Source organism: Pleurodeles waltl, chromosome 10 (genome assembly GCF_031143425.1).
Source record: "Pleurodeles waltl isolate 20211129_DDA chromosome 10, aPleWal1.hap1.20221129, whole genome shotgun sequence".
NCBI classification, from domain to species: Eukaryota; Metazoa; Chordata; class Amphibia; order Caudata; family Salamandridae; genus Pleurodeles; species Pleurodeles waltl.
Window position 1 is genome coordinate 1,006,236,143 of NC_090449.1, and position 24,788 is coordinate 1,006,260,930.

Sequence of the window (24,788 nt, forward strand, 5' to 3'; positions counted from 1 at the left end):
TTTATCATATTCAATAAATTCCAGCTCAGCAGATTCTCATTTTGTCAGCTGCAATAAATATCACACTAATTATCGGGCAACTCAAAATGAGGACCTCTAAATCTGTATTTTTACACACTTTTTGAGGATTTCCCATTGTGGAATCCCTGGTTGTTCTGATGAGAACTGCAGCGGTTTGCACAGGCTGCTCCTGTAATATTAGCCCTTATGTCAACAAACACATGCAGAGTTTGGAGAGGAAGGGATAACTCCACAGCTAGTCAATGTCAGAGCTCAGCAATCTGCGTTCCTCGCTGAAAGCCATGACAGGACGCATCAGTGTCACGTGACTACACATGCCAAAGTTAAATGTCAAACTTCCGTCCTTCGATCAAAGGCAGCTAAGGGCAAAGACATTTACTGCTACTGTACTCGAGCATCCTTGACCTCGCTGGTGCGGACACCAATGCTGAGACATTTAATCATGATCATGCATCTCATGAATAATGGTAATGGAACCAAAGGGTCAGATCCTTTTGTGTAATGAACCCTATGCCAGTGACTGACATGGACAGCACGAACTGGACAGCGCCCCTAAATACATATTGCTGAAGTTAGACTTGGAGCCTCCTCACATTAAAATTAATTATTTAATATATGGTACTACAAGAGGCAAGACAATGCACTATTAGTCCTTGTAATGTTGGAATACGTTTCTTCAATGTTTTACTCAATGACAGGTATTGGCTAATGTTTTTTAATACTTCATAAGACTTTATATTATGGTTTTGCTCTTTCTTTTGGTATATTAAGTTCAGATGGGCTACACATAGCTTAAGAAATGATTTAATCAATTATTTCATTCTGAAATTGATCCTTACCTGCTGTCTGGTGTTCTTACAAGTGTCAGATCTTCAAAGTGATCTCCCCGAGGAGGTGGAAAGAACATATGATTTTGTTTTGATGACGCAACATATTATTTGTAGAACACACATCTCTTTAGAGTTCATTCGTAGCTCTCCTGCTCCTCAGAACTATTCTGCAGGTACTGTCAGACAGGAGAGTACTCATCGATCCGTAATATGGTCCGAAGGTATTAGAATTAAATTGTATGAACCCGTGTCCTTGGTCAAGGATACAGTGAGCATTGAATTGAATTATTTACGCCACAGCCAGTCAATGTAGTGTCCTGAATGCCGAAATTATCTGATCTTGTCTATTTCTTAGCATTATCAAATTGTCTACTCAATTCAACACTCCCTGTAATGTGTAGGGCTTTCGCTAGATGCCCCAAGAGTAATGCGGCACAGTGACTAAAATTGAATGCTATGACTGCAATGATAAAAGTTATTTTATTTGGTACAGTTAAAAATTGAAGGATGCTCTTAATTACTCATCCATGCCCGAAAACTTCTTCATTGGCTCCCTTTTAGTGACAGAATCCAATTTAAGGGAGGCTGTTGTGTCTTCTGATGCATTCATGGCTTGACTGTCTTGTATCTCAAGATAGAATTACTCCATATGTCGCAAGCCATAGTCCAAAAAGCAAAATTGAAGTACCTTTGAAAATCCCTCCTATGAAACCTCTCCTCCAAAGAGAGAAAAGCCTTCTCTGTTCAGGTCCCATCCATCTGGAAGTCTTTACCAAATAATGGCCTTCAGGTTCAATCTTCGACCACATCCAAAGCATTCTTATAACATACCTGTTCTAGACAGCTTTATTAGATCAGCGCAAAGTAAACCAGCTCTGGTAGTGACCGCTAAACTATCCACTGTGAGACTCCTTAACTGCTGGATGAAAGGTTAACAGCACAGCGCTGGCAAGAAGATTCCCACATGATCAATAACTTTAATGCATCAGTCTTACAGCAAAATGGGTGACGATAAAACAACACAATCCGCAATATCAACTGATCTCTAGATGCCTTTTCACAAGAGAGACCTAAAACAGCCCATTGTGAGAAGTGATTACTGTTAGTGTAAGCACTGAGCTAACAAAACCCTTACCGCTATACATAAATAGTGCACTAAGAAAATCCTTATCGCTGTGCCTACCCGCTATACCGTACTATACTGAGAACATTCCTCCCGCTATAATTACACGCTATACTAAGAACATCATTACTGGTATATTTACAGTGTTTGACCTGGCATCCTTGGCATGGTCTCCCCTAACTTTTTGCCTCTACTTCCCAGGTTGTTGTTATGTGCTCAACTCTGTTTTTGCTGTTTTTGTTACTCTGAGCACTTTACCACTGCTGACCAGTACTAAAGTGCAAGTGCTCCCTGTGTGAAATTTGATGGATAATTGGCTTTTCCCTGATTGACATATTTGATTTACTAGTAAGTCCCTAGTAACGTGCACTAAAAGTGCCCAGGACCTGTAAATCAAATGCTACCAGTGGGCCTGCAGCACTGGTTGTGCCACCCACATAAGCAGTCCTGTAAACATGGCTCAGATCTGCCACTGCAGTATCTGTGTGTGCAGTTTTCAACTGCCAATTCGACCTGGCAAGTGTACCCACTTACCAATCCCAAACCTTCCCTTTTTATACATGTAAAACACCACTAACGTAGGCCCTAGGTGGCCGCATGGGCAGGGTGCAGTGTATGTTAAAGGTAGGTCATGTACTTGTGTGGTTTTACAGGTCCTAACAGTGAAATACTGCCAAATTTGGTTTTGGTTTTCACTGTTGCAAGGCCTATCTCTCATACGAGTTAACATGGGGGCTGCCTTTAAATATCCTTAAAGTGCAGTTTCCCTCTAAGAGCAGATAGAAATATGGCGTGATAGACAATATGACACATAATCCTGGTTTGGAGGAGGTACTGATCTTCAACTTGACCTCAAAAAAGTTAAGTTCTAAAGAAATTGAAGTTCTGAGTACCGGTCTATCTTTTGTGCCAACTCATAGGAATGACAATTTTTTTACTCAAATAGAGTTATATATATTTTTTAGGACCTTGAGAATTAAATTTTGGGTCTGAAAACCAGGCAATTATTGTGCAGAACTGTGTCATGAGGAGGGTAATAACCCCTTACTGGATCTGCAGTTGGGATTCAATCTTATGATCTATATTCAGTGGTGTTGTTTATGGAATAGACATTTGTTGGAATTGTTTTATGTTTTTTTGAACTTCCTGAATCCTACTGAGTAATTTATTGGATTTTAACAGTACTGAGTTGTCTTATTCATTAATTGAAGACTGGATAATATGTATGCATACTATATGTAAGTAATTTCTCTAGGAGCATTTTTAAGTGAGACTTTTAGAAAGTAGGCATTTTCTTGCTTTAACCATTCTGTGACTCTGCCTGTTTGTGGATTCCCTGTCTGGGTCAGACTGACAGTTGGGCTGTTTGTGAATCTCCTCTAGACAGTGACACAAATAGAGCTGGGGTGTAGCCTGCATATCCTGATGAGCCTTCTGGGCTAGAGTGGAGGGAGGAATGGTCATTTACACCTGAATGGGCTGTGTCTGCCCTCACACAATGCAGTCTCCAACCCACTTGTGTGTGTCTGGGGCCTGGCCTGGGCAAGGCAGGATCCTGTAAATGACAGAGACTTTTCTTTGAAGTTGGGCAACTTCCAAGGCAGAAAGTGGTATAAGTATTGAACCCAAAACCCCAGACTTTAGATTTCTTCAAGCTTCACTCCTGGAACCAAGAGGAACCTCTGTCAAGGAGAAGAGCTGAGGAGAAGTGCTGCCCTGCCTGTGACTGTGCTTTGTTGGGCTATCCTGCAGTTGCTGCTTCTGCTTGAGGAAGGGGAAAAAGACTGGACTTTGTGATATATTCCTGCTTGAGAAGAATCTCCAAGGGCTTGGACTGAGCTTGCCGCCTGTTCTGAAGTCTCAGGGCTACCAAAGGCTTCCTCTGCCAGCACCCGAACTCTCTGCTGAGACTTCTGCCCTGCCAAGTGGTGCCCAATGCAGTTCCTGGGCCCTTGAAAGGAGAAGGTGGTGGAAAACCAAGAAAAACAAAGTGTACTGACTTCAGACGACCCCAGACTGATGCTGCTGCCGGATCGCCGCAGCAGCCCCGCTGAAGTCTGCGACTCCACGAGTCCTGAAGTGCTGTGTCACCGACGTCAGTGATACCCAACTTTGCCGCACCACACCGTGACCGCCAGATATCGACCCCTTCGGAAGTGCGAGGATCCAGCGCTTCGCACCGAAGCTGATACACCTCCACCTCTCCTCAGCAAGGACTCAACGCCTCTCCATGATTCCTCTGCTCCTTTGCCCCTCAGCACTGGGACCAATGCAACACAGGATCCAGCGACGCTGCGATCCCCGACTCCGTGCACCGGCTTGTTTCCTCATTTTCACAAGGTACTGTACCTGGGGGTCCATGTGACTCCGTGATCGGCACCATTAGAGTCTGATTGCTGGGAATTACTCTATCACGATGCAGTGATATCACCTAGTCGAAGCATTTGTGTTTCTAAGCGCTATACTGAAATTTTATCTTTTAAAAATGAATAACTTGACTTGTGTATGTTGGATTTTTGTTGTTTTGGTCTTGTTTTGTTGAGAATACTATTTTTCTAACCTGGTGTTGAGTCAGTTTTTAGTATTTTCACTGTATTACTGTGTGTGTTGGTACAAATACTTTACACATTGTCTCTGGGTTAAGCCTTTCTACTCATGCCAAGCTACCAAGGGGCTGAGCCGGGGTTAACCGTGTGTGTTTCTCCTTTGCCCTGACTAGAGTGAGGGTCCTTGCTTGGACAGGGGGCAACCTGACTTCCAAACAAAGACCCCATTTCTAACATACTGGCTATATTAAGAACATCCATACTGCTATACATAAATACCATAATAATAACATTCTTACCTCTATACTTACGTGCTATACTATTCTATGCTAAGAGCATCCCTACTACTATACTCAAATGTTATACTAAGAAAATCCATACCACTATTTATATAAGCCAAGTTAAGAGCATCCTTACTGCTATACATAAATACTATACTAAGAACATTCTTACTGCTGTACATAAACACACACTAAGAACATCCTTTCTGCTATACTAATACATGAAGCTAAAAACATCCTTACCACTTTACATAAATACTATACTAAGAACATTCTTACTGCTATATTTACACTCTGTACTAAGTACATCCTTATCACTATACATAAATACTATATCAAGAGCATGTTTTCTGCTATAATTACATGCTATGCTAAGAACATCCTTACCACTATACTCAAATATTATACACAAAATATCTATACTGCTATACTTAATCACCAAGTTAAAGTCATACCTTCCGTTTTACTTGGGTATTATTCTAAGAACATCCATACCACTTCACTTACATGCTATGTTAAAACGTTGTTTCTGCTATACCTAAGTACTACACTAAGAATATACTTACTGCTACATTTACACGCTTTACGGTGCTATACTAAGAATATCGTTATCGCTGTACCTAAATATTATACAAAGAACATCCTAAGTGCTATACTTACATGCTATTCTAAGAACATCCATATCACTATACAGAAATACTATACTAAGTACATCCTTACTGCTATACTTACATGCTGTGCTAAGAACATACTTACTGTTATACTTGAATATTATACTAAGAAATCCATACCCCCATACTTATACGCCAATTTAACAATGTACTTACCGCAATACTCAAGTGTTATTCTAAGAACATCCTTACCATGATACATAAATACTATAGTAAAAATATCCTTACCACTATATTTGCATGCTGTAATAAGAACATTCTTACCACTATACATATATACTATACTATGAACACCGCTAAACATAAATACTAGAGGAAGAACATCCTTTCTGTTATACTTGCACGCTATACTAAAAATATCCTTACCGCTATACACAAATATTAGGCTAAGAATAACCGTATCACTATACTTACATGCAATACTGTCATATAATAAGAACAATCTTACCACTATACTCAGATATTTTGCTAAAAACATCTATACCACTATACTTATGTGCAGAGTTAAGAACTCCCTTACCGCTATACATAAATACAACAACTAGAACATCCTTACCTCTATACTTACACGCCATACTAAGAACATCCTTATCTCTATACATAAACACTTTACTAAGAACATCTTTTCTGCTGTACTTAAATGCAATGCTGAAAACATACTTACCACTATACTTACGCGCTATACTAACAGCATCCTTACTGCTATACATAAACACTATACTAAGAACATCCTTACCGCTATACTTACATGCTATGCTATGAACATCCTTACCTCTATACTTGAATATTTTACTAAGAACATCCATACCACTATACTTATACACCAAGGTAAGAATATACTTACCTCTATAACAAATTGTTATTCCAAGAACATCCTTACCACTATACATAAGTACTATACTAAGAACATAATTTCTTCTATACTTACATGCTATGCTAAAAACATCATTACCACTATACATAAATACCATACTCAGAATATTCTTATGGCTATACTTACAGGCTTTACTATGCTACACCCAGAACATCCTTACCGCTATACTCAAATATTATACTAAGAGCACCCATACCCCTACACTTATATGCCAAGTTAAGAACACCCTTACCACCATGCATAAATACTATATAAAAAATATCCATACTGCTATACTTACATGCTTTACTAAGAACATCCTTACCACTATACTAAGACTATCCGTACCACTATACATAAATATTATACTAGGACCATCCTATCTTCCATACTTGTATGCTATGCTAAAAACATCCTTACCGCTATACATAAATACTATACCAGAGGTCCTCAAACCGGTGGCCCTCAAGTGATCCCAGGGGGCGCCAGACTCTGGGCAGAAGAAGCATTATACAAATAACAGGCCTTTGTTTTAAGCAGAAGCATGTTATTGCATTTTTAAAAAGGTAACAGTACTTAACTGCAATGTTTAAATAGGTCTAGACATATTTAAACATTGCCATCTTTATAAAATATTTGTGAAAAATTCTGAGGGGAGCCCAGTGATTTTTATTTTTCAACTGGGGGGGTGCGGTACTAAAAAGTTTGGAGACTACTGAGAATCTTCTTATGGCTATTCTTACAGGCTATACTGTGCTACACCCAGAATATCCTTACCGCTATACTCAAATATTATACTAAGAGCATCCATACCTGTATACTTATATGCCAATTTAAGAACATCCTTACCGTCATACATAAATACTATACTAAGAATACCCCTACTGCTATACTTACATGCTTTACTAAGAGCATCCTCACCGCTATACATAAAAAATATACTAAGAACATCCTTTTTGCTATACTTACACCCTGTGCTAAAAACATCCTTACTGCTATTCATAAATACTATACTAAGAACATAAATATTGTACTAAGAACATCCTTACCAATATGCTCAAATATTATACTAAGAACATCTATACTGCTATACTTATATGCCAAGTTAAGAACATACTTACCATTATAATCAAGTATTATTCTTGGAACATCCATTGCCTTTACTTAAGTGCTATGCTGAGAACATCCTCACTGCTATACCTAAATATTATACTAAGAATAAACTTACTGCTATACTTACACACTATTCTAAGAGCATTCTTTGAGCTCTACATAAATACTTTGCTAAGAACATCCTTACTGCTAGACTTACATGCTAATATAAAAACATACATACCCTTATACATAAATATAATACTAAGAACATCCTTTCTGCTATACGTACATGCTGTGCTAAAAATATCCTTACCACTATGCATAAATGCTATACTAAGAACATCTGTACTGCTGTACTTACATGCCAAGTTAGAAATATCCTTAGCATTATGCTCTAGTATTATATTAAGAATATCAAAATTGTTATACTTATGCTGCAAGCTAAGGACATAATTACTGTTATACTCAAGTCTTATTCTTAGACTATCCTACTGCTTTACTTACATGCTATCATAAGAACATCCTTACTGCTTTGTCTAAATACTATCATGAGAATATCCTTATTAATATACTTGCTGGCAATACTGTGGTATACTGAGAATATCCTTACTGCTATTCTTACATGCTATGCTGTGTTATGTTGAGAACATCCTTACTGCTATACTCAAATATTATTGTAAGAACATCAATCCAGTATACTTACAAGCTATTATAAGAGCATCCTTATCGCTATACATAAATACTATTCTAAGAACATACTTACCACTTCCCTTATACTCTATTCTGAGGACATCCTTCTTGCAATACTTAAACACTATGCTAAGATAATCCTTAGCACTATTCTAAGAATTTCCTTATCACATTATTAATTTTTCATATTAAAACTCAAATGTTAGGAAAGGCAAAGTGACTCAACACCTTTAACTCAGCATACGTTTCATTATGAGTGCTATCACCTATGATGTCAAAAGCAGTCACTTTCACACGAGAAAAGCTTCCACACAAGATAGCATGCAGCCTACCATTTGAGCTCTTTTTGTCTCCTGTATTGTTGCAAGATTCATTTTGAACTGTTAATCACTCTTCTTTATGATGTGATAGCAAGTTTGATATCAACAGTAATGATTGACATTCTAAGGCTGCATGAAGTTTGCTCATGTACCCCCTAATATAACGTTGTATTATTGATCATGAGTTCCTTAGTGCTATGCACAAATAGTATACTAAGAGTAACGTTATCGCTATACTTATACACCATACTTTGCTACATTAAGAACATCACCAATGCTATACTTACACCCCATTCTAAGAGCATCCTTGGGGCTATACTTAAATATTGTATTAATAACATTCTTACCGCTATACTTACACTCTATACATCGCTATACTGAGAACATCCTTACCACTGTACTTAAATATTATACTTAAAACATTCTGGTGCTATATGTACACGCTATAATGTGCTATACTAAGAATATCCATACCTCAGTGCTCAAATATTATACTTAGAACATCCTTAACGCTATTCTTACGTATTAAATTGAGAATACCCTAACCGCTATATTTACAGCTATTCTAAGAATATCCTTACCTCTGTACTTAAATATTATACTAAGAACAACCAGCAGCTAAACTTACATGCTATTCTATGCTATACTAAGAACATCCTTACTGCTATAATTACACGCTATAGTGTTCTATACTAAGAACAGCGTTACTGCTGTACTTGAATAATATACTGTTTATCCTTGCCGCTGTACCTAAATATTATACTAAACACATCCTTACAGCTAGGCTTAAATATTATACTAAGAACATCCTTACTGCTATACTTAAATATTATTCTAAGAACATTCTAATCTCTATATTGACATGCTGTTCTAAGAACATCCTTTGCGCTATTCTTACATTTTATACTAAGATCATCCTACCGCTATACTTCCATGCTATACTGTGCTATACCAAGAACATCCTTACCTCTGTGTTTAAATATTATACTAAGAACATCCTACTGATATATTTACATGCTATTCTAAGAACATCCTTACCACTGTACTTGAATATTATACTAAGAACATCCTTACCACTATACTTCCATGCTATACTGTGGTATACTGGGAACATCCTTACCAATATTATACTAAGAATATCCTAACTGCTATATTTACATGCTATTCTAAGAACATCCTTACCACTGTACTTGAATATTATACTAAGAACATCCTTACCACTATACTTCCATGCTATACTGTGGTATAGTAGGAACATCCTTACCAATATTATACTAAGAATATCCTAACTGCTATATTTACATGCTATTCTAAGAACATCCTTAGCACTATATTGTTGAGCATGACTTTGCTGCATGTTTTTAACCATTTCTATATCAGTACAATATACCAAGACCCAGATTTACTGAAAATCAAATACAGCACAGGCTTTTGAAGATATGCAGCACTTCAATGTGCGACCAGTAACAATCTGCATACCAGTGACGACATTTGCCATGCTCTCGCATTTTTAATGCGACCCTACACGATATATCATGACACAAGAGTTGGGGGAGTGGGGTTTTGTGTGGCATTTCTACTTGAGGTACACCTTCTACAGGATGACACCCACCCGAGGGAAAGCTGTGATCAATCTGTCATTTCATGGAAATTACAAGAGCTAGGTGCAAGAACATCACACGATATTCCACTTGCTGATAATCAGTGTCGGATTTCATATGGCACTAAGATTTCATGCAAAATAGGGTTGCACTACCGACTAGATCAGGCTGTGCAGACAATCCTAGAGGTATTTGTGCTGTACCAATCCTGTTATGCACCCTTCGCATTCATGATCAGGAATAATTCCCTATCCAAGATTCGACCTTTAAATTACCAGCTTTTGAAAATTGTGGGTAACTGAGCTTGGATAAATTTGTTTTAGTGTACTTGTAGCACTGATTATTATATGGTAAGCCCTTTGCATAGCAAAATCAGGCATTGAGGTTCATCAAGGCCCTTGCTTGTTGAAAACTATTGACCTCCCCTTTTCAATCATGTCTATCATATAGCCTTGGGATAGCACACATACGCATAGATTTACTAGGTGTTCACATGAGGGCTGATGAGAAGAAAATGTCAGCAATAATCAACTTTTTTCCACAAAATATATCTTTTGTGCGGAGAAGTTGGCACAAGCCAAACGCCAGATGACTTTGCATGACATGGTGCGAAAACCTGATTATTCATCACCTTTTCCATACCATTTATGGCAGTGAGGCTTTAGTTCCTTCTATCCATGATAGGTCACATTCAGGTCTTGGGGTGCTGAAGAATTGGAAAGGACCAGATGCATATGGGTGAGCTGGAACTTGAATGAACCAGTGCTTAGTTGGTCAGAAACGTAAGTGCTAGGGCCCAAGGTATTTCTCAATAGGCCACTGAAACTTGTAACCCCCATTGCCCCTGCTAGCACTGCCAAATACCTGTATCAACACAATTACTAACCATCACTCTGACACAAGTGTGATGTTTTGATTATTCCGGGCCATCCAAAGCCGGAAGAATGACCTGGACATGCTGATCTTATTCATTTTTAATGTATATTGAATTGTTAAGCTCTCTGCTGATGTGGTCACGTCCCAAATAGACTAATAGCGCCACCATATGGTGGACTGTCATAAGTGCCCTGTTGATAATAAAGTTCCTGAACCAAGCACCTGCAAACACTGCCTGAAATTAAGCTCTGCAATGAGCAGCAGATATGTCAATAGGTAGGTATGTGGCACGATAGGAAGATCACTGAACAGGTAGACCGTCACAAAGAGTAACATGACCAGAAAGAGAGCCCAGTGAGAGATGGAGTGTGGTAGATCTAAGAGGGAACGCAATAGACTGTGGGAAGGACAAGAAGATCTACGCACAGATCTCTATCAACAGCCTTTAGTAGCAGATAAATAGGATGGAGAATGGTGAACATCTGAGGTAGAGCAGCAAGCAGCGGTTAGGATGCGTTAAACCCTAATTGCAGCCCTGATGAGTGGCATCATTTGCTTCCAACAGGTGATACTTTGATTGTTTGGATGGAGAGGATGGAATCTATTTGATGCATCTACACTTTTAAGGACACTGAGGGCTTGACACATTACTATAGCAATTCAGAATTCAACCTGTGGAATTCAGCAAAGATTCATGGATTGAGTTACTGATTGGCACTTGACATGGATTATGTACCTTTTAACAGAAATTCAGTAGTCTTCAGGTGGAGAGCACTGCTGTTAACCATTGGTATACCGTAGATTTGGTGGCAATTACTAGGAGCTGATAGTTGTAAGGGTTGAGTGTCAGATTTCCAAGTAGAAAAATGTTGTGGTGCATAAATATAATGTCTTAAATATTGTTTGAAATGGGGTCTCTGGTTGGAAGGTGGTTTGAACTCTGTCCAAGCATTAACCCTCACTCTAGTCAGAGTAAGGGAAATACACAGCTCAGATAACCCCTGCTCACCCCCTTGGTAGCTTGGCACAAGCAGTCAGGCTTATCTCAGAGGCAATGTGTAAAGTATTTATACCAACACGCACAGTAACACAGTGAAAACACCACAAAAGCACTCAACACCAGTTTAGAAAAATACCCAATATTTATCTGAGTAAAACAAGACAAAAACGTCAAAAATCTAACATACACAATCAAAGTTATGAATGTTCAACAATTAAACTTGAATATAAAGCTTAGAAACACAAATGCTTCAATTTGGTGTTATCACGGCGTCGTGACGGAGCGTTACCCAACAATCTGACACCAATTGAGTCGCACAGACCCCTAGGTACAATATATTGATTTTCAACAAGCTCTCACTCCCAGGGGCCCAGAAACTGGAATAGGCACATCCTTGCGAGTTAGGGTCCACAGCAAGTAAACTCAGAGGCTGGGAGGTGAAGTCTTTGCTGTCCCTGGGACTTCTTAACAGAAGGCAAGCTCAGTCCAAGCCCTTCACAAGCAGAATACACAGCACAGTCCAGTCTGTGTCCTCTCTAAAGCAGAAGCAGCAACTGCAGGCCAATTCAACAAAGCACTCACAGCAAAGGGGCAGTACTCCTCTTCGAGCTCTCCAGCTCTTCTCCTTGACAGAGGTTTCTCTTGATCCAGAAGTGTTCTAAAATTCTGGGGTTTTAGGTCCACTACATATACCCGTTCCTGCCTTTTAAATAGGCAAGCTTCAAAGGAAAGTCTCTGTTGTTGACAAGATCCTGCCTTGCCCAGGCCTGGCCCCAAGCGCACACCAGGGGTTGGAGACTGCACTGTTTGAGGACAGGCACAGCCCTTTCAGGTGCAGGTGTCAGCTCCTCCCTCCCCACTCTAGCCAAACAGACTCATCAGGATATGCAGAGCACTCCCCACCTCACTCTGTGTCACTGTCCAGAGGGAATTCACAAACAGCCCAGCTGTTTCCACAGGCAGGCAGAGGCACAGAATGGTTAAGCAAGAAATGCCCACTTTCTAATAGTAATTATAAACCACAGAGGGTAATCCATATATCCGAAAGGACTGGGTGGAAATCAGTTATTAAAGACAACAGTGCCCTTCTGAGAGGACAAAAAAATCATTCACACACATCATAAATATATCATATAAATAACATAGGTGAACATGCAAAAAACTCTTTTATTCAGTTACATATGAATATTAAAAAACATGTCTCAGTTTCTTTTCCATAGAGAACAACCCATCTCATAATTAATCAAAAACCAAAGGACAAACCAAATAGTGAGAAAAAAGTGCTCGTGATGGATAGTAACCAAAGAGAGAATAACCAATATCTTAATCCTCCACAATTGCATAAAAATAATAAGAGAAGTCAGTTGGTTATCCTTTTACTGCATTGAATCAATTTTAAATCATCAAGGGATGTATATCTCCGTCTTATGTCCTTCTGTAATACTCAATGCAGAAACCAATCCCGACTGGAATATATACGTCAACGACACTTCACAGAGGTGTTGCAGATGTTCCTCCCAGCTGAAGCTGTACACTGCGATGTCATCCAGGTGGGCGGTGCTGAAAGCCTTCAGCCCAGCCAAAACCTGAAGGTGGCAGGGGCATTTTTCATCCCAAAGAGCATAACCCAGAACTGGTAGTGCCCTTCTGGGGTGGAAAATGCTGACCTCTCCCTTGCCCCATCGATTAAGGCAATCTGCCAGTACCCAGACGTTAAGTCAAACGTGCTGAAGAACTTGGCAGCTCCTAGCCAATCTATGAGCTCATCAGCTGGGATGCGCATCAGTCTTAGTGATGGCATTGAGTCCACGTTAGTGCACGTAGAACCTAAGTTCTGGGTGGCACTGGGGGCAGCAGCCTTTGGGACCAAGACCACTGGGCTAAACCAAAAACTGCTGAAGAACTCAAATACCCCTAACACTAGCATCTTGGAAACCTCATCCTTGATGCGTGCTCTGACCTTGTGAGTTACCCTGCAAATATTGTGTTTCACAGGTGGACTGTCCCCAGTGTCCACATCATGGGTACACAGATGAGTGGGGCCAAGGAAAACAAGGATGCACACTGTCTAAGCAATAGGCGACAGTCTCTCTGTTGCTCCGGGGTCAGTGTTGGTGAGAGGTTCACACCCTCTACAGACCCATCTTTCTCCTGGGCAGACAGGAGGTTAGGAAGAGGCTCACTCTCCTCCTATACTCCATCATCTGTTGCCAAGAGCATAGTCAGTTCAGACCTCTCAAAGTGAGGTTTGAGGGAGTTCACATGTAGGACCCTCAAAGTGTTCCTGGGAGTCTGCAAGTTCAACAGATAGGGGACACCATTCTTGTGCTCCACCGCCTCAATAGGCCTACTCCATTTGTCTTGGAGGGCACGAGGCTCCACTGGGGCAATGACCCACACTTTCTGGGCCGGCTGAAACTCAACCAGAGTGGCCTTCTGGTCATACCACTGTTTTATGTCCTCCTGGCTGGCTTCTAGGTTTGCCGGAGTGAGTTTCCAGAAGCGTGCAGTCTGGTTTCTAAAGTCCAGCATGTAGCTAAACATGTCCTTGGGGGGCTTACTGGAAGCTTTCTCCAAGCCCTCCTTCACCAGACTCAGAGGACCCCTCACAGGGTGCCCATACAGCAGCTCAAAGGGGCTAAAACTAAGTCCCTTCTGCAGTACTTCCCTGTAAGAAAGAGAAGGCATGGCAAGAGGACGTCCCGCTTACGCCTCATGGCCTCTAACATGCCCATTATCATGCCTTTCAGGGTACAGTTGAGTCTCTCAACCAACCCGAGGCTCGCTGTTTCCATACGGTTTGTGGACTACTTTTTATCTTTTTTAGCAGCGCGATCTCGCTTGGCAGAAGTTGAGCGCTTTGCATGACATCAACCCTGTTACATAGTTAATTCCACTGTTGCCGGTTATGTAGATAATTTCACTTTTGCCGATAAGTTTCACTACGGGTGAACTGTAGCAGCGCGATTGCGCTCTTTTTTTCCATTTAATGTGGCAAGAAAAGTCTGCTTGGGAGTTTACAACTGCTCATAGCTCTAACTCAGAGAAATGCGAGACCCGTTGCATTGCAAATGCTTGTTTGTTCTGGTAATACCTTTGGCCCAGTTTGAAGAATCATCCCAAAACTTTCTAAAATAAAAGTTTATCCACCTTAGCTCTTTCCTGAAAACCTTTGGGTGGTTATCAAGTGGGGGTCAAGAAAAGGGGGCCCCAAAACATAATTTCCCACGTTAATTCCACAGGAAATTTTGTGATGCGATACAGAAAAAAACAGCTGAAGGAAATTACACCAAATTTGGCAGAAAGTTAGAACTTTACTTAGGAATAGTGCTTTTCATTATTTGGTGTAAATCTGTTGATCTGTTTTTGAGAAATGTGCTTTTACAGAGGTGCCTGGTGTGTTCCTGAAAGAGGTTGCTTTTACATATGTGCTGGTTGGAAATGAAGGTGCTTCAAAAAATAGGTATATGTGGATGGTTGGTCCTGTGGGACTCCCACAGTGCTGTAAATTAAAAGAATAGAGTAATCTGATTGGTCGAGAGACATTTTTTACCCATAGGTCATGTCTGTCCTAGCAGGCCAGTACCTGTCCTGCCGGGCTGAGCGATCTGATTGGCTGGCTGCAACCTGAACAAAAATGTTGCAGCTGCCATTACAGGACTCAGGGACTCGGTCCCCATGTCCTGAATTTAGGTAAAAGTTCAAATTAGTTAACAGTTAAAAGTACAGAAACCCTGACCCCCTGGCTCTTTGCTCAAAGTAAGAATTAAGGGCCAGATGTAGGTAGCATTTTGCGCCTCGCCAACGGTGAAAAACGCCGTTTGCGAGGCGCATAAGGCCTCACGCGATGCAGAAACACATTTTGCGAGTCGATACCGACTCGCAAAATGTGTTTCCGACTCGCAAATAGGAAGGAGTGTGCCCTTCCTATTTGCGATCGCGATGTAGAGTTGATTTGTGACCGCGAAAGCGGTCGCAAATCAACTCGCAGTTACCATCCACTTGAAGTGGATGGTAACTCATTCGCAAACGGGAAAGGGTCCCCTTGGGACCCCTTCCCCTTTGTGAATGCAAACAAAAATAGTTTTTCAGAGCAGGCAGTGGTCCTATGGACCACAGCCTACTCTGAAAAAAACCAAAACATAAAGGTTTCGGTATTTTTTTCTATTTGCAGCTCGTTTTCCTTTAAGGAAAACAGGCTGCAAATAGAAGAAAAAAAAATGCTTTGTTCAAAAGCAGTCACGGACATGGTGGTCTGCTGTCTCCAGCAGGCCACCATCCCCATGAGTGCCTAGACTCGCTATGGGGTCGCAAACTGCAACCCACCTCATAAATATTTATTAGGTGGGTCTTTGCGACCCCATAGCGAGTCGCAGAAGGTGTCTGAGACACCTTTCTGCACAACATTTTGCGAGGTGCAAATTGCGAGTCGCTGGTACTCGCAATTTGCACCTCGCAAAATGTTTTCTTCCTACATCTGGCCCTAAGTGTAATGCATTTAACACAGTACTCGTTTGGGAGCCTGTGCAACCCTTCCATGAGGTACCGTGGAAGTCATATGGTGGGGGAATGACTTATAGTTACCTTAAGGCACAAGTTGTAGTTACTTGATATAGCTATAACTGTAACTGGTGAATTTCTGTGTTTTTTAGGTTCAAATGTTACGTTGTTACTGAACATTTCACCTAACTATAGGGGGAACATCCGTAACAACGACTCCGGACCAATGACCTATGGTGTTAACGCAAGTGGAACCACGCTTGCGTTAACAATGACTCCCTTTTTCTCTGCCTTAACCACACATGTGCTGAACAACGCACATGCATGGTTAAGGCAGAGAAAAAGGGAGTCAGCATTGGGAGAGGACGCAGTCAGGTAAGTGGGGCTGGGGCAGAGTTGGGGGTAGTTTTTAACGGTGGGGGTAGATTAAGGGCTTGGGGTGGGGGAGGTTGGGATAGTTTGTTTTTTGGGGGTGGGGGATCGGGGTAGTTTGGTTTTTGGGGGTGGGGGTCATTGGTTTTTAGGGGCAGGGTCAGGGTAATTTTATTTTTAGGGGCAGGGTAGTTTTATTTTTGGGGGTGGGGTCGGTTGTTTTTCGGGCGGGCGGGTAGTTTTATTTTTAAGGCGGGTGGGGGGCCGGGGTAGTTTTATTTTTACGGCGGTTTATATTTGTTTTTAGGGGCGGGGTACTTTTATTTTTGCAGTGGGGGTCAGTTTTTAGGGTAGGTGGGGGGGTCGGGCAGGTTTTAGGGCTCAGGGTGGGTGGGGGTGTTGGGGTAGTTTTTAGGGGTGGGTGGGGGGTCAGGATAGTTTTATTTTAGAGTGGGTTGGGGGGTCAGGGTAGTTCTATTTTTAGGGTGGGTTGGGGTATTTTATTTTAGAGTGGGTTGGGGGGTCAGGGTAGTTCTATTTTTAGGGTGGGTTGGGGTATTTTGTTTTAGGGTGGTTGGGGGGATCGGGGTAGTTGTATTTTCAGGGCGGGTTGTATTACACTAAGGATGTACTGTTCCTGTTTGTGGCGCACCTTTAGCTTGATGAAGCGGACAGATACAAGGACAGCGCGCCCTATTACAGATGCTGTGAGTTTGTGCCTGCCTTGGGGGAAGTGCATTAGTGGAAGGAAGAGTGGCTGTTTGAAAGCGGCCTACAGGCAGCACCAGACTTCCATTCAAAGTAGGGACTGAGATCCCGCTATAGGCATACGCAGTGAGTGACTGCACTCACCTCAAGAGGGTCCATGGGGCTCCTTTACTCCTTTCAGGGGGGTGCTCCTGGGGGCAGTGACAGTGCGCCACCACTTTGTGGCATAGTCAGTGTGCCTCCTGATGGCCTCTTCGCCTCCGTGCCTGCATCCTTAATATGTCACGGCACAGAGGCAAAGTGTTTCCCTCATTTGCTTGGGGCCACAAACTCTTGCAAATGAAAGACCGCTTCTCTAGGATAGCGATTGTGTTACGTTTGAGCATGCGCTATCTGTATTACAGACAATGCTCAGCAAGCATTTTCAGCTCTCCCGTAATAACAAAGATTCCAGTGGACGCAGAAAGCAGGTGCACGCAAACATTGTCCCCTATGGGCCCCTGGAATACAGGCCCACGTGGAGTTAGATGCTGTTAGTTGCAAACGGTTTTGGGTAACCCAGTATCCCAACTCAACCACCAGTCATGTTGGCCAACCAATATAACTAGCATTTGGTTATCTGGACGGGCACTAAGCAATGGGAGCCAGGAGGATGAGCCCAGAGGGACATACTGTTAATTTATAAAACATTTGATTCTGCAATCCCTGTATAAAATCCCGGCTCTAATTTCTTTATAATAAGCGATTTGTGACACAACTATCTGTCTATTATAAAGAAATGACGTCAGAACTCACTGTAATTTAGCTTTTCTTTATTTTTCTCTGCTTTCTTTTTATAGCTGTACATTGGCAAGCAGAAAGGAGATATTTATCACAACATGTTCATTTTTGCAGCACTTAGGTAATTATAGAGGAGGTAGAATCTTGCATCCTTTACTTATTCAAAAAAATGACTTGGATTAAACTGATTCTAATTTCTTTTTGCAACACATATTGAACAGCATTTTTTATGTGTTTAATTTTGCACTAGAGATTCTGTTTGTATTCTTCCAGTTTGCAAACAGTTTGAATATTTGATTAGAAGTCCATTTAAATAACTGTTTAAAGGTGTACAGGTGGGAGGCATTTTGAAAGTCATAGGGATGGATAACAGTCAGTACACCAGAAATAGTCACAGGCATGGGGAACAGGCAATGAACCACAAAAATACAAAGGCACGGAAACAGACAGTAAACTTGGAAAGTTTCCGGCATAGAGAACATGCTGCACACCACAGAAAGTCACAGGCATGGAAAACGGGCTATATGTCACAGGGCGTCGCAGCCATGGAGAACAGGCAGTAAGTTACATCGAGTCAAAGGCATGGTAATAAGCAGAACACTACAAATGTCCCATGCCTAGCGATCAGGCAGTACAGCACAACCACTGAGGGCACTGCCTTCTTGGAACGGTGTGAAATACAAGGTAGACTCAATGAAAAGTGTTCATTATGCTGATTGGAGGGTTGATTATAGTGCAATGTTTAAAGGGTATTCCTGGTTTTTTTTTTCCTTCTGCTGCGCCATTTTGGCCCGCATCCACCAGCAATGCAGCAATGCTAATTTAGAACTTTCCAACCCTTTCTTTAAGTATGTTGAGACGTTTTAAATTCCACTGAAATATTCAGGGCGTGGTGTTAGAATAGTAAATAAAACTTCCTGGACCCTTTTGGAGAAAGTTATACTGCCCGAAATATTTTAGGACTGGTGGTATCTAGAGGGGGGTTTAGGATAAATGGAGGGGAAAGAAATGCTGGGTGGGGAGAGGGATGAGGGTGTACAAATATGAAAAAAGGGAAGATTGGGCATTGGGCGGAACAGAGGTTGTCATGGTTCAATGTACCAGAGAGTTAAAGGGACCAGGCAGTGAGTGATGATGTCACAATACATCACAGAACCCAAGGTGACATCATCAAACAAAGCAACGTTCTAGAATGCCTATTGTTGGTGATTGTTGGAGCTGCAGAACTGTGCAGAGACGATGTTTTTTTAATTCTATCCCATGAAATGATCTTGACGAGCTTTGTTGATCGTATATAAACTATGGCAGTGCCAACCAGATAGAAAGGTGCTCGCTAACGTCAGCCCTCGGGGTGCAGAGCCCATTCCCTGCTTGTTCTGTCAGGTAATAACGCAGCCTTTCTTTACCGTTTCTAGCTTTAATATCATTCCAAGGAGATTGCGCCCTGGCTGCTTTTAGAAACGTAAGTGCTTTTAGTAAGTCCTAAAAGCATATTTTGACTGCGGGGAGCTGCAGAATTCAGAGTGTAAACACCAGTAGCTCACCTCGAGTGCCTCCAGGAGAGCTCTGCAGCCTGAGGGGGTGGATATCATTCCATCGCTGTATAAGGTATGGATCACAGGTTTCATGTTCCTGGTACCCAGAGATGACACGTGATGGGTGATCGGGATTTCTAAAGCGTTGCTGAGCATCATTTAGTAGGTCGCTGACACTGTTACCTCTCTGCCTTACATCGACATGTAATGTATTTTCTTTGCAATCAAAGGATTCTTGTGTTTGTGGTATACCGTATTAAAGTATGAACGGAGGCAAACACGTCATTGACATGCAGCCCGCACCCTGCGCAGTCTCACGAGTGGTGGCTCCGTATGCACTGATGCCTCTCGCAGTCTGAACATGAATCATGCAGCCCCCGACAGTGCCCCGCACACTCTGGAGCTGGCCAGCTCCAAAGAGACGCATGCACTTCTTGCGTCCCATGACTTTCAAATGACTTCTAAGCGCCAGGCGCAAGTAGATGACTGAAGCCCCGGCGCAGCTTGAGGCTTGGGACAGGAAGGGCCACACTCATCGGTCTCATACCCAAGAGAAGGGTTACCAGGATGGATGGACGGATAGATGGACGGATAGATGGATGGATAGATGTACGGGTGGGGGGGGGGGAGGGAGGCAGGGTGCATGGATGGATTTGCCTATGACCTTTGACTCCGTTGCTAGCTCAGGCATAAAATTTGGCGATTGTCATTCTAGATCTGCCATGACAAATGTCATCCAGTTCCACGCACGGGAAAAATGTTAAGTGTGGGTGGGGCCAAAAAAAATACTTTCCCACTCCAGCTGTCATAGGAAATGTCCTCCCGCCTTCAACGAAACCCACTGGGTGAATTGACGCCAAACTGCATGAAAAGTAGAATTTTAATCAGAAACATGCTTTTGTTGGTTCGGTATAAATCACGCTGTAGTTTTTGGGGTATGTTTAAAAAAAAGTACTGGTAGGATTGAAATGTTCAACAATATTCTCTAGTTCTGCTATTGTAAAGTCACGATTCATTGGCCGGCGACCTATGTCAAGCACATTTGAGTTCTTTGACAAATGTGATTGGCTGTAGAATTGTTTTTCTCACGATCGTGAAAATCGCAAATCAATTCTGATTTCTGGCTTTTGCGATGAAGAAAACCACATTCAGCGGCGATGGGCAGTGCCAGGAGAGTTGCTCGACCATCCTAACTCGAGAGACTTCTGCGGAGTGCCCAGAGGTGAGGAAAACTCACTGTTGGTTTTTATCTCAAATGAAATAGAATAATGCTACCAGAAAACGTGCCGCATAATTTTAACAACACAGCCATTTATTTAGGTCCTCCGTGCCACATAATCTTAGCAGCCCTTCCAATGATAAAGCTGTAGAGAGTGGTTTGGAGTCTGTCAATATAATGTGAATATTGCTTTTCACAGGCAACTGGGAAATATGTTTTCACATTTCCTGTTTCACTGTAAAAAAATGTAATACTGCACCTTGGGTCTATATATTAATAGGCTGATATATATAGTTATAGATAGGTGTTCTGTCTGAATATTGTAAATAGAAATATATATATAATATAGCACGCTGCATATGCTTATGAATAAATAGATGGATAGACGGACGGGGGAACGGACGAACAGATAGAGAGACTTGGGTAGATGGATGAGAGGAGGGTAGAATGGGTGAAAAGGATATAGTTCTGTAGTAGATGAGTACGCAACTGGGTAGATGGGTGCATAGGTAAATATAGACTGACAGGTGTTTTTTTTTAAACAGAGAATGAGATTCGTGTATCAATCCATGATAGATAAATAGACAGACAACCATGTTTACATGTAGACAGTTATATAGGTACATAGATGGATGGGTGGATGGATGGATTTCTAGGTGGCTGGATGTATGTATAGATGGATAGGTGGCTGGATGAACAAATGGATGAACGTATGGACAGGCAAACAGGTTGATGGGGAGCTAACCTGGTATGCATGGGTGAAGGAGCGCAGTGCAGAATGGGTGAGCGTGATGCATAATTCGGTATGCAGAAGGATACATCGGTTGATGTAAAAAGTCACACAGGTTACAAGATTATAAGAAGGGGGTGAGTAGACAGCATGGGTGGGTGCGTTTTAAATGATACTGGTGACTCCAATGATAGATAGATAGATAGATAGATAGATAGATAGATAGATAGATAGATAGATAGATAGATAGATAGATAGACGGAGGATGGATTGATGGATGGATCGATAGACGGATGGATGGATGGATAAACAGGTAGAGAGACCTTGACATCCAGCATGCACAGACAGCGAGGATCTCTACGCAGGCAGATGCGCACTGCTTTCATCACGTTTCCTGCTTGCTGCGCTCGAGGTGCTGTACTCGCCTGTTTTGGAATCTCCGTCTGCGCGTCCCTGGACAGGAATGCGCTGCTCTCCCCCTCCGACCGTTCATGGCACTAGGAAGCACAGAGCCATGGGCTTCTGACACCGATGGTCCCTTGCAGGTAGGGACTGTGTGCGGTCCCGGGCTCCGCGCGCATCCACCGGGGCTGCTCTGTCGGTCCCCTCAGCCTCCTCCTCCTCGTCCCCAGGGCTGCTGCAGCCTGTTTACCTTATTAACCCCGGGTCCTGCCGAAGCCTGGCGCTTTCAGTCCATCAGGCATCCTGCGAGTGTCAGCCGGGCAGGAGCGCAGCAGCCCCCTCCCTCCTCCTGCACTGCTCAGCCCTGCAGCCCCGTCCCCAGCAGCAGCAGTGCCGCTGTCAGACGCAGTCCCCTCTCTGGCTCCGCTCTTCCTCCTGCGCGCGCCTGCTGAGTGCCTGTGTCCGCGCCTTGAAGCCTCTCTGAAGGACACACCTGCCGGATGCAGGACGCGAACACCCAAAGATGTCCTAGCCTGGGAAACGTACCGTCAGCGCAAGCTCCCGGGGTGTTATTATTAAAAAACAAAGTGTCTTTCGTCCAGTGATGGTGGTGGGACCCCCTCGAGGTCCGGCCACCCTCCTTTCGCACGATTCTGCCCCACCCCCTTTTCAGTGTGCAAGGTCAAGGCAGATAATGCATGTACTGATGAGAAATGAAATGAGGGTGAGTGATGTCTGCCCCGGGGGTGATGGAGTGTGCTGAGGGTCTGCAGTGGGGGACAGGGAGTGTGATGAGGGTCTCAAGAGGGAGAAAGGGAGACGGCCCCGAGGGCCTCAAGATGGGGAAAGAGGTACAGTGCTGCGTGCCTACTGAGGGAGGCGACTGAGTGGGCGCTAATGGGTTTTGGGGGAGAGGGGAGGGGTCAGGTCTGCTGAGGAGGATAGTAGTAGTAGTGAGGGTCTTCTGCGGAAGCTAATGGGAGTGGGATGGGGGTCTGCTGAGGATGGAAGAGGAAGAGTGCTCGGGTGCTGCTGGGGAGGATAGAGGGAGGGTATAGAATGCCTGCTGAAGATAAAGGGGGGAGTGTGCTGAGGCTCTGCTGGGTAGAACAGAGAGTGAATGCTGAGGATCTGCTGAGGATGTAGGCTGTAGGGTGCGGGGGGTAGGGGTCTGCTGAGGAGTAAAGAGGAAGAGTGCTGAGGGTCTGCTAAGGAGGCGAGGGTAGTGGGTCGGTGCTGCGGATGCTTAGGAGAAGATGTTGAGGGTCAGCGATGAATAAGGCGGGAGGGTGCTATGGTTCTGTTGCAGAGGACTGAGTGGAAGCCGAGGATCCACTGAGGATGAAGGTGGGGGATGCTGAGGGTCTGCTAAGGATGAAGGAGAGAGTGTGCTGAGGGCCTGCTGAGGATGAAGTCGAGAGGGTGCTGAGGGTCTGCTGGGGAGGACTGAGAGTGAATGCTAAGTGTCTGCTGAGGTTGAAGACTGTAGGCTGTTGAGGTTCTTCTGAGGAGGTCTGAGAGTGAATGCTAAGGGTCTGCTGAGGATGAAGGCTGTATGCTGCTGAGGTTCTGCTGAGGGCCTGCTGAGGATGAAGGAGGGAGCGTGTAGAGGGTCTGCTGAGGATGAGGGCGAGAGGGTGATGAAGTTTTGCTGGGGAGGACTGAGAGTGAATGCTGAGGGTCTGCTGAGGATGAAGGCTGTAGGCTGCTGAGATTCTGCTGAGGAGGACTGAGAGTGAGGGTCTGCCGAGGATGAGGGCGAGGGGGTGATGAGGTTTTGCTGGGGAGGACTGAGAGTGAATGCTGGGGGTCTGCTGAGGAGGAAGGCTGTAGGCTGCTGAGGTTCTGTTGAGGGCCTGCTGAGGATGAAGGAGGGAGCGTGTAGAGGGTCTGCTGAGGATGAGGGCGAGGGGCTGATGAGGTTTTGCTGGGGAGGACTGAGAGTGAATGCTGAGGGTCTGCTGAGGATGAAGGCTGTAGGCTGCTGAGGTTCTGCTGAGGAGGACAGAGGCAGTAGTTTGCGGGTGTAATGAAGGACTGTGGCTTGTGCGCGAGAGCATCCCTTACCCAGTCACCCCCTGTCTACCTCCGCACCGAACCACACATTCTGCCCTTCCTGCCTGAACCCTCACACGAGGATTTCACTCTTTTTCGCGCTTTCTCAGCAGCGTTTCCGTTTCTTTTCAACGCAGCAAGCTGCCGTTCTTTTACTGCAGTCTGCCGACCCCCCCACACCCGCATGCCCCCCCCCCGTGTCTTCGTTGCGATATATATCACGTGCTGTCGTGTACGCTGTCACCCTGCCCTTCCCCTGCAGAGATGTCACAGTGCCACTGAGGTTTCACCAGGAAGGCTGGCAGGCACTTGACCGGATGTGGCAGTTATTGCATCACGCCCTCCTGCTCAGTGGCCTGCTCTCCCCGGCGACGTCCGCCCGTGCCACATATTTGCATTGCCACATTTTCGTGGCATTGCGTCACGTTTCGTGCTCTGCCTCGTGTTTTGGCTCCTTCCCTCCTACCGCAAGCTTTTCATGTTTTCGTTTTTATTTTACTGTCTTTACCAACTTCCTCCCGTACTCAAAGGGGGTCTTGTCACGGGCGGGGGAGAGAACTGCACCGATGGCAGCTCGTGC

General features: G+C 43.4%; 1 protein-coding gene across 4 annotated transcripts in view; it reads right to left on the minus strand.

The window, feature by feature from the left end:
- The window catches only part of DGKK (diacylglycerol kinase kappa), a 524,126-nt gene extending 501,128 nt beyond the window's left edge, over window positions 1-22,998 (minus strand). For 2 of the 4 annotated variants that reach the window (XM_069211875.1, XM_069211872.1), the window contains exon 1: window positions 22,177-22,607. The gene's annotated coding sequence lies outside the window, so the exon portion shown is untranslated. Of the gene's footprint in view, window positions 1-22,176 lie in introns of all 4 variants that reach the window. The other 2 variants (XM_069211876.1, XM_069211878.1) reach the window with 2 other exon arrangements.
- Between the last annotated feature and the right edge of the window lie 1,790 nt (window positions 22,999-24,788).